The sequence below is a fragment of the Diabrotica virgifera genome, chromosome 4, assembly GCF_917563875.1.
Source record: "Diabrotica virgifera virgifera chromosome 4, PGI_DIABVI_V3a".
NCBI classification, from domain to species: Eukaryota; Metazoa; Arthropoda; class Insecta; order Coleoptera; family Chrysomelidae; genus Diabrotica; species Diabrotica virgifera.
The window spans coordinates 204,824,739-204,836,854 of record NC_065446.1 but is presented as its reverse complement, the minus strand read 5'-3'; the positions used below and the strand labels follow the sequence as shown (position 1 = coordinate 204,836,854).

Below are 12,116 nucleotides of genomic sequence, written 5' to 3'. Positions count from 1 at the left end.
ACATCACATCAGTGTGCTGTTTTTCACCTGAAAATGAAATACCCCATTTGTGTACTTGAACAGGTTTGGAGTACGTAAAGCTAGGTACATTGACTGAAGCATTAGGAGTAGAGGTAGCAATGGGGTTAACTCTAGAATCAAGTTCACCCTCTAGTGTTAATATTTTAAGAGAAACAGACCTCTTGAACGGTTCCTGTTCTTCAGAAGGACAGTGTAGCAAGTGTACACGGGCAGAAATATGGCCTAGACGAGATGTTAATCGCGCATACTCTGTATCCTTTACAGTTCCCCTAAACTTTTCGATTTTTTTAGACAAGCTGTCCAATGTTTCAGTGATTCCTTTTTGTTGTTCCTCAAAAGGAAGGGATACAGCTGAAATTTGGAGAAAACTTCTATTGCCAGCTTCTTGTTTCAAAGCACCTCTCAAAAGATTGCGTTTTTTATCGACAGTTGTCGACTCCTCTGGCATTATGTCCCGAATCTTTAATTCATAATCCAATTCATCCACCAGAAGATGTTCAGCTTTAAAAGCACACATGATGAGAGCAAAGTTATTGACAAATAGTCCAAAGAACAGAAATATGAAAAATATGAAAATATGAAAGTTTGCACGCAAAATATATATAATATAAACCGAGAAAATATCAGCAACACACCAACAAAATCAAAATAGCCAGCAAAAAAAAATATATATATAATGCAGTATATAATCTAATAAATAAGATCAAATAAATATATAAGATCAAATAAATGGATAAATAATCCAATAAATATTGTATACTCAAGTAAACCTACTACCTAAATACTGGAAGTAAATTTTTTTATTTATATGTAACTTACCACCACTCTAGAAAAAATATATATCTATAATAATAATAATAATAATCAACACTTAGTTGTACCTCCAACTATACCACTATTGACTGAAGAAATAAAATTGTTATATGAATTATATTATTAATAGCAATATTAAATATAAGTTCCCAATAAAAATTCAAAATCTAACCCAGAATGTAAGCTGCACAAACATATACTATAATGAGGTCCCAAAATATAAACAAAAATCAAAACAGCGTTTAAGAATACCTGATATGTATCAGAAATTAAAAATAAAATAAATAAGTAACAATATGTGTATAGGATACCAAACGGAAATAACAAAGAGATTTCAGATAAGAGAGAAGAATTGACCTAAATGAATACTGTCTCAGACCAAAAATAAAGCCACCACGTTGGAAAGCCGATGTAACAACTAGCTGATGATTTTCTGTTGGAGTGAATGAAAAGGGAGTGGTAAACTCCAACAGAAGTAGTAAAAAGAAGAAGATCTACTTAATGTAGCCAAAGGACAAAAATGTGTGGCTTCTCCGTTGAAGAAGCTGGAGTAACTAAAATACAACTTTGTAGTAGTATTTGTATGGAAGGATGCCAAGACAAAGAATATAGAATTGATACAGGACTAGAGATGAGAAATCATTAATAGATAGATATAACTTGAATGGCTAGCTAAATATGTATGAGAAGGGCCACTTGACACTCAAGGAAGGATTCGGCCAATTTGCACGGCTATTTTTGGCCAGACAATAGATTAAAGGAAGTGACAATGATGGCTCGAAAAGAAGATATGAAGATAATGTTCAGAAAATAGATAGAGTAAATATAATAATATACTGAAAATAGAATGAATTTTTGGGCGCCAGAAGAAGGATAACTAGGTTAACGCTCTTCCAGGTATTCTACGCTGCTATAGAGTATGTTAAATTTGTAGTACAAGTATGTGAAAAGTTATTAAAGATTATTAAATTATAAAATATACTACTAAAAATAAAGGAGTAATAAGAAAAAAAAAATCACAATAAATGTATATTTATTGAATGTAACTACTAGATCTTTTTAACAATCTCTGAGTTAGGACAAGTAACTAGTGTGTAACTCTAACATGACAGGAAAACGTGATACTAGTGAAAGTCAATTACAAAATCATCATACAACTATGATCTAAGAATACTCTTTATAAGGTTAGAAAAACTGACTACGGGTACCTCTAATACAGGAAGTACAACTTACAACTAGGTTAGTAGAACCCTCACCAAATAATAATTGTACGTTTATAATACGTACACCTTAATTAAATACTACCTGATACTATATATAACATATAAATACCTCACTGTGAGTGGGACAGGCACAAGCCTTATTGAATAAATAAACCTACGAGTGGATACACAGATCCTTTTCCTAACTCGTGGTTTATAATAGTAATAATAACAAGTGAAACCAAAAACTAATCTGAGGGATTAGAATCCAGAAGTTCATATGAATTTAATAAATTAAAGTTAAAGTTAAATAAAGTTAATAAGTTAAAGTTAAGTAAAGTTAATAAGTTCAAGTTAAATAAAGTTAATAATTACAATTTTGACTAATATGTGAAGTTAATTTTTAAAAATTTAATTAAACATATACTAAAATAATGGAATGAGTTTAAATAATTATACAAAAGTGGAACACAGCCTAAAAATAATCAAGATAAGAGTACCGACTACTATTATCAGGGAAAATATCTGAGCTCAGAAATTTATACCTTTATAGATTGCAGAGTGTTGGGGAACGCTATCAATTAAATATTATGTTGTAAAGAAAAAAAACCTATAAAAAATATAAAGCAGGAAAATTGTGTGTGCAATTGAACTATAAAAAAAAATGTACTAAATATCACAAAACCAGTCTGTCTTTAATAAGAGCACAGTAAATGTTCCCAAACAAACCACTCTTTCCTAATCTTGAAGTTGATGTAATGAGCACCCAAGGGTGCTAACTCTCGCTAGCAGCTGTCCTGCTGGAGGTACAGGAGAGGAAGACTGGTAGAAAGCAGCTGAAGGTACTCAAAACTGTTGGAAAGCAGCTGGAGGTACTCAAAAAAAGAAAATGTGGAAATAATCCAGGCTGGTCGCCTATTGATTGTTTCTCTCTGTGTGGTCTGGCCTTGGTGTTGTTGTAGGGTGGCTTTAAGATTTCATGGTAGGTGCTAAAAAAAACACAGTGTGGTGTTACTACCAATCTACCAATGTCAAAAAAAAGAAGCAAGAGATACGAGGAGGTGTTTTTATTCCTATGGGAATAAGAAGAAATAGGTCATTAAGTCCAAAAACTTGAATGACTAGACAGCTTGACCTTTTATCAGGTTGCTATCAGATGACCTTGGTCAAATAACACAAGTAATTTCCAATTGAAATACAAAATATAATTACTGTGAAAGAATATTTTATTATAATATATACACCGGTATATAGATATATTATACAAGGATGAAATATAGTAAGACTAAGCGATGGATACTTATTTGATCATCGTTCAAAAGATAGGAGTTCTGTAGACTTGAAAGGAATATAAAAAATGGAGTTTAAATTAGCTCTATTTTCCAACTGGAAGCACAAATTAACAACGAATATTGAATTATCTCTAGATGAGTTTGATCCATGAAAATAAAACATAAAAACCATGAAAATAGACTATGTGAAACTTAGTTAGCAAATGTCAAGGACTTCCAAAATGGCTGAATAAAATACTTAATAAAATGTGTATTTACCGGGGTAGAACTCATTGGATATAGTATGCTCTAAAATTCTTCAAATCCACTGCTGCTGGATAACTTCACTATACTTTTATTGTAATATTTAATCAATTTGGAACTGAGAATTAGAGGTGAATAATTGAGTCTAATGACCCCGCACACTACGATTCAGACCGAACACTCGAGAAACAATGGCAATCCAAGGCTCACGTTCACAGCTGAATCCTTCGTACCCCTCTACTAAGCATTGGCTGTCAAAGTGGGGAAACCAATGTTGCCACGTTTTAAATGTGACGTCATCAAGCATTTAAAAATTCTGAGATGGGTTTAAGTTCTATTTGAATAAACATTGAAAGAAAATAATTCTGAAAATAATTAAATAATATTTTGGATAGTTAAATAATATCTTCCCATCAATAATCGATTCTATAAGGGGCGGAACGTCACACTTACTTGTCGTTCTGCGCGATGTTGCCTATGTCTAACACTGTTTCGTAGCTCTTCAAACTTTTTCAACATTTTGTTGCCAAATTTAAAATTTTACCGAATTTGCTCGGATTTTAAATTAAAATATAATTATATAACTTTTCAATAAAATAACTTTATTGCATATAATTATATAACTTTTCAATAAAATAACTTTATTGCATATAATTATAAACCTTTTTTCAATAAAATAACTTTATTGCATGTAATTATATTACGCTTTCTCAATAAAATAACTTTTATTGCCTATACATATAACTATTTAATTTTTACAATAAAATCACTTTTATTGCCTGTGTCTGTTACATATTTAGTAATATTTGGTTATCTGCTATACTTTGTACAATGTCAAAAGGTAATTCAAAAAATCCTACAGCAGGAGAATGTTCTGCTCCCGCTATGGTAACAATGTCACAAGATCAATTTGATTCATTACTTTCGGTACTTGCTAATTCTAACAAACAAGTATCTGAAGATATTCTGGTACAAATCAGAGACCTTAATAGAACTCCTACACATACGTCAGGAGGAAACTTCGTTAAATGTACTGCTCGCTTTGATGGTACTGTTAACGCTGATGTTGAAGCTTTTCTCGACAATGTGATCACTTTTAAGGACTGTTCCCAAATAAGTGATGAAAATGCTCTTCGTGGTTTATCCATGCTTCTTAACGGTAGTGCTGCTACATGGTGGCAAGGTGTCAAAAATACCATTCTCACATGGGAAGACGCTGTACAAGCCTTGAGAGATGCCTATTCGAGAAAACTTCCTCCTCATTTAATATTTCGAGAATTATTCTCGCGTGAACAAAATTCTAAGGAACCTACCGAACTGTTTGTTTCTCGTATTCGAGCTTTGCTCGCACAATTACCTTATACCCTAACCGAAGAGGTTCAGTTGGATATGGTTTATGGCTTAATGGCGCGTAAAATACGAAAAAGGTTACCAAGGAATAAATTTCGAGACTTTAAGGAACTTTTAAGGGAATCTCGAGAAATCGAAGCATCCTTAAAGGAAGGTTTAGTTGCTACCGACTCTAATCAACGACAAAAACCTCAATCGAATGAAGAAAAGGATTCTGTCAAACCAAAATTCAGACCAAAGTGTACATTTTGTAAAAATTTTGGCCATACTCAGCCAGAATGCAGAAAATTTAAGCAATCTAATTCTAATGATTCAGTTAGCACCTCTGTACCTCCTAGTCGTCCAAATACGAATCCTAGCACTTCAAATACACCTTCTCAACGTTCTTCCAGTGTAGTTTGTTACGGTTGCAATACTCCTGGTTATGTTCGCAAAAATTGTCCTAACTGTAAAATTTCTGTAAATCCTATTACCACAGAAGCAGCTTCTTCTGTAGAGCTTCTTTTAGCAGAAACTAACAATTTGAATAATCGTCCCCTCTTACCAATAAATGTCTTAGGTTTGAGTGGTTGCGCATATGTTGATACTGGAGCTAAATGTACTATAGCTGGAATTAGACTTTACAATCATTTTTTAAACAAAGGTCTACACTATATTTCCAAGGAAATGAGTTTAGTGCTTGCTGACGGTATAAGCCGCACTGTAACAGCTCATATTTTTGAGTGTTTGGTTCTCCTATTAGATAGATTCATACCTACAACTTTTGTGGCATTTCCTGAACACACATCAGCTAAACCTCTTCTTGGCATAGACTTCTTAAAAAATGCTGATATTATTATTAATATCTCCCAAATGAAATTCTCATTTGCTGATTCTCCTGATATTCAACATAAACTATTACGGGAACCTAACTCCTGCAATGCTTCAATCAATCTTCTTGAACTTACTTTACGACAGGACGAAGCTTCACAGTTAAATACTTCTGAGCGTAATACTTTACAGTGCTTGATAAATCAGTACGGTGACGTTTTTATGGAACATAATGAACCTACACCATTTGCTGAGCATTGTATTAATTTAACCAGTGATATTCCAATCGCTGTGCCCCCTTATAGGACAACACCTCAGAAAGCAGAGATACTCAAAAATGAAATCCATCATTTATTGGAAATGGAAATCATTGATGAAAGCGACTCAGCTTATGCTGCACCAACTGTGCTCGTTCCTAAAAAAGATGGTACCTTTCGCATGTGCGTTGATTACAGACGCCTCAACGAAATAACTGTACCAGATAGATATCCTCTACCGAGGATGGACGATCTGTTGCATGCCACCACACAGACACTATTTATGACAACACTAGATCTGAAAAGCGGCTACCATCAAATAAGTGTTCGTCCATGAGATCGGGATAAAACTTCTTTTATTACCCCTTTTGGTATTTTTAGATTTAATCGCATGCCTTTTGGTCTACGAAACGCGCCTGCTACTTTTCAAAGGCTTATTGACCGTTTTCGTAGCGGATTACCAAGTATTACTATTTTGGCATATTTAGATGATATTATTATTTTATCTAGCTCATTTGAAGATCATATCAATGATCTAGCTAGTGTGTTTCAGAGATTACAAGTATTCAAACTGTGTGTAAATAGAGCAAAATGTACTTTTGTGCGCTCTTCAGTAAAGTATTTAGGGCACCTTCTTACGCCCAATGGGATCGCTCCTGATCCAGGGAAGATATCAGCAATTGCTGAAATGCCTATTCCACGCAATGCTAAACATGTTTTGTCATTTTTGCAAACTTGTAGTTGGTTTCGACGTTTTGTGCCAAACTTCGCAGGTATATCCAAACCTCTTTCTGATCTAACTAAGAAAAATGTAGCATTTGTTTGGGGACCGGCACAAAACCAGGCCTATGAAACTCTTAAGAGATTGCTTACGCAAGCTCCCATTCTGCAGCAAGCAACTTTTACAGATACTTTTGTAATTAAAACAGACGCAAGTTCATATGCACTTGGCGCATGTCTCCTCCAGGGGGAGGAAGAAAATGAAAAGCCGATAGAGTATGCAAGTCGCTTACTCACAGCGGCTGAACGTAACTATAGTACGACAGAGCAAGAAGCTTTAGCTATAGTATATGCAATTAATAAATTCCGGGGTTACATAGAAAGTTCGCCTATTATTGTCAAAACAGATCATCAACCGCTAAAATGGTTGATGTCACTAAAATCTCCTACTGGCCGTCTTGCTAGATGGGCATTAGAAGTGCAAAGTTACGACTTACGAATCGAATATGTTCCTGGACGGACGAATCGAATCGCCGATATGTTATCAATAAAGACCGGATTATATGTTCTTGTTTTGACTGAAATATGTGCATATATATGTCTGAAATATGAGTAAAATATGTTGAAAATATTCCCTATAAGTTTAAAATATGTTCCAAATATGTGGAATATGTGAAAAACATTTTAAAGTAACAAGAAGATATGCAATAAAAATGTATAAAAGTTTTATTAAATAACGGTAAGTATCTACATATGTTGATAAAATTAATCTAAATATACCAATCCTATTACCTATATAATATACCGGACACATGCCAACTCGTAACTTTTAATGACAACAATTTTCAAATCAAAATGTACACCGGCCAATTCGTAACTTTTTTTTACCTGACCTGCCAACCTGAAACTTTTTTCAAGTGAATTCGAAACCATTGATTAAATCTAATACCTTAAATCTAAACCGAATGTTTCTTGGTTCGCTTAAAAACATTATATTTTTGTACTATATGTACCTATAAAAAATAGCAAAAATTGAAATATCTTAATAAAATAATTGAAACAATATTATAGTGTTTCATTAACACGTGTTAAAATATTATTTCCATCAAGTATAGCTCTACACGAGCTTGGTTTTTATTAAGTAATTGTAAATTTAATATTTTTTAGATGTTTAGCAATGATAAATTATTTAAATCCATCTGATAATTTAAAATCAAAGAGATTTTCCATATGTTTATTTCAAGTCTAAAAGATTATACCTGTATTTAGTTACGAATTCACCGGTAGTTGATCGGTTACCGAAAAATTACCTGAGAGGGTCAGAGTTACCAATTGGCCTGCAATTAAGATGGGGGATTAAAATAGTTACGAATTCACCGGGACCCAATATACCAACCCTAGTACCTATTACTATTACTTCCGTTTCTACATTTTATTCCTTCTTGTAAAAAACAATTCACAATCAAATGTTTTTTTAATATTTTCAATAGTAAAATTATGTCGCCTATCCGTTAGTAGTAATTTGTATGTTGAAAAGCTTCGTTCAACATCAACTGATGTGTTGGTGCAAATTTTAAAACATTAACAATCTCCTCATTTAAATTGATATTAACATCAAAATCGCCACAAAGAATTTGGTTTGCTTTCTGTAATAATTTTAAATCACTATTTTCTGTAAAACTTCAATACATTTTTTATTTATTGATTGTCCAATTTTTCCAGAAATGTTCTCAACGTTTTCCTTAAATTTCTGAATTAAATAATTAAGAGACTCTTGTAGTGGAAGCGATTCAGTTTCAAGATTGAGGATGGTTTTATAAACAAATTCATAATTTGATTTAATAAAACAAAGCTCATTGTGCAGTGACCTGTTTTCTAAAATTGATTTGCATTTTGAAATCGCACCAATATATGTTTCTTCAAAACTTAAAAGTAGGTAGTTCTTTTATAGAGAGAAAATGTTCCGCATAAAAACAGGTAGCTTTTAACCATGTTCCCCATCTTGTGATTATAGGCTCCGGTGGCAAGGGGTTTGAAGAAATTTGGTAATTTTTCTTTGTATATCTGAATCCTTAAAAGCGATTTTAAAAATATTTTCTTCACGTTGCTAATTAAACTATTATTTGTAGGAAATTAATTTCGAATTTCTTCTGCCACTCTGTTTAAACCATGCACCAAACACGTCACATGAATTAAATTGGGATATAAAACTTTTAGTTGTTGGCCAGCTTTGACCATGTATGACGCAGCATCGGAAACCTTAATCAAGATTTTATTAGTTGGAACAATGTCAGACGTATCTCTGTAACGATTCTTGTGACATCAACAACAATTTCGCTAAAATTTGTTAAAAATATGCCAAAATATGTCAAACGGTCGAAAATATGTTCAAACCATCCAAATATGTTAAAAAAACGAAAATATTCTAAATATGTAAAATTAAATTAGTGTCAAACGCCTTTAATTATCATAATTCGTCTACATCCTGAAGCGTTTGATTGTATCTTTGATGGTTATCGATATGCAAAAAACATATAATCCGGTCTTTAGTTATCAAGGCCTATCTGTGGTCCAGACACGAAAGATATTTGTGACCTCTGTACTATCGCAATGGATGTACCAACGATAAGCAATAAAAAACTTAGAGAGGAACAGTTGACTGATTCACAGCTTAAAATAATTATTGATTGCCTTGAGTCTGAAGAACCTGAATTAGTAGACATCAACCGATATACTGATCGCGGATATGTCATGAATCAAGGAGTCTTGTATCGGTATAATCAGGACCTTGAATGTGAGGATGCTCAGTTAGTAGTGCCTCAAAATAAAGTAGCTGAGGTTTTGAAAGAGTGCCATGACATGCCCATTGCAGGACATTATGGTGTCGAAAAGACAATCCAAAGAATTGCTCTTCGTTATTACTGGCCTACCATTAGGCGATATGTTGTAAAGCATATAAAGAAATGCATCGACTGCCAAAGGTATAAACCTTTGAATCTAAAACCAGCAGGTCTAATTCAAACTCCTGTGTTGGCACAACGCTTTGAATGCGTTGCAATTGATTTAGTGGGTCCACTACCTGTGACTGAAAAGGGAAACAGATGGATTTTTGCAGTGGAAGATACTTCCACGAAATGGATAGAAATATTCCCGTTAAAACAAGCTACTGCGGAGGAGTGCACAAAGGTACTAATAAGTGAAATATGTTTACGATACGGCACCCCTCGTAGAATAATAAGTGACAACGGACCCCAATTCGTTAGTAAAATAATGCAGCAGTTTACATACTGCCTAGGTATTCAGCAATCACTCATTCCTGCTTATCACCCTGCCTCAAATCCGGAGGAACGTAAAAATCGGGATCTTAAAATTCAGATTTCCATTTTAGTTCAAAGGGACCATACTAAATGGGATGAAGTGCTACCCAGTATACGTTTTTCTATGAATACCGTACCAAATTTAGCTACCGGTTATTCCCCGGCCTATTTGAACTTTGCGCGTGAGCTACGTACGCCCACAGATGTGCATAAAGACTTACGAGCTATTATCGCGAGTGAAACGGTTATTCCCGAGATAACACCTTACTTGCGCAGGCATACTGACATTTTATTAAGTGCGCGAGAAAATAATGAGTTACGCCAAGACTCTTCGAAATTGTATGCAGATAAACATTTTCGCGAAACCGTTGTGTTTAACAAGGGACAGAAAGTTCTAGTAAAGACTCACATCCTTAGTAAAAGTGATGCAGGACTGTCTTCTAAATTTGCGCCGCGTCGCGATGGCCCATACCTTATCCTTAACCAACTTTCTCCCACCTCGTACGAGTTAGCAACTCTAACGCATCCAGATGTATCAATCGGAAAATACCACGTGTCTGCTCTCCATCCTTTTGTGGAAGATGATTCCGATTCGCCTGTAACTCCTCTACATGAGTTGCGTAGTAGAGGTCGACCTTCAACCACGTTGCAGAAAGATGTCGCAGCCAAAAGCAGAGGGGCTATCCCTAAACGACATCCTAAGACAACGCAGCAATCTACAGGTTCTGGTGTACCTGTAACCACAACCAGCGACTCCAGTAGTACCTCGTTGCCTACGCAGATTGATTGTTCCATACAGAGACCCAGACGTTCCAAGCGCCCTCCTAAGCGCTATCAAGATGCTCATGTATGATGCCCGAGGTCTGTTCCAAGCCCTCGCTAATAACCAGTTATTCCGTTTTGTATCAGCCATATTCTACGTCTGATCCAAAGGGGGAGGATGTAACAAGAATTATACTTGGCAACCCCGCCGACCAAGTGACGTAGGTTCTCCCGACGGCTGACAGCTGACATGGCGGAGACTGCTTCAAGAGTGCCTGATTGTACTCCAAGCCATTGAACTATTAGTTTTAATAATGTAGTTTGTTTCTATTTCTTTCGGTGATTATACCGCTCACAGTAAAGTTTGTGCTTATTATTATTCAACCCCGATGTGCAAGGTGCTTCCCATTATTTACAGCTGAAGTTCGAGTACGAGCAAAACCCCTATAATATATCCTAACTCTCACACCCTAAACCCTCATCCCCTTATATAAGTACATTCCTAGGTACCTATTTATTTTGTCGTACATATTCTAAATCAAGGCCACAGTGCGTTTTACAAAATTATCATATCTTTATATCTTTTCTTGATTCTGGGTACCTATGTTTAAATTATTATTGATACCACTATCACAAGAATATTAGGTAGGTACCTATCTGGGCCTAGATGATGGCCTCTAAATAAATAATCTTGTTCCTCTTATTTGTTTCGCTGTTTTGTTGCTTGCTATTTCCGGATTAGAACTCAAACCTTTAAAAAAATGTAGTTTTCCTAAAATGCATTATGGTTTATTCCCGTAGATAAATATTTAATTAAAAATAAGCCACAAGAAAATGCAAATAAAATATTATTTACCTACTTATATATTACATTGCACTCTTTTCTTTTGGTTTATAGATAAAACGTAAGTATGCAGTCATGGCCGAGCGGTTAAGGCGTCTGACTAGAAATCAGATTCCCTCTGGGAGCGTAGGTTCGAATCCTACTGACTGCGAAGTCTTTTTTGTTTTTTCCCAGTCAAAATTTATTTTATTTCATTAGTATTAGGGCCGGTTGTTCGAACGCTAATCAACAATGATCATTATTAAATATTTAATTACTGTCACCAAAACTGTCAATGTCAACTTTGTTTGGGTTGTTGAAAACATAATGAATTACAATTATGAGATTTATTATTAATTATGTTAATAATTATTGTTATATTAATTGAATATAGTCTCAGAATTGTAATTAATTATGTTTTAACAATTGACATTGACAGTAATTAATTATTTGATAATGATCATTGTTGATTAGCGTTCGAACAACCGGCCCTAAATTAAAGATTA

The 12,116-nt window shown here is 34.3% G+C and overlaps 1 non-coding gene across 1 annotated transcript; it reads left to right on the top strand.

Moving 5' to 3' along the window:
- The first annotated feature begins 11,700 nt into the window (after window positions 1–11,700).
- Window positions 11,701–11,782, top strand: Trnas-aga (transfer RNA serine (anticodon AGA)). The gene has a single exon. It is a non-coding gene; the product is annotated as a tRNA-Ser (tRNA).
- The last annotated feature ends 334 nt before the right edge of the window (window positions 11,783–12,116 follow it).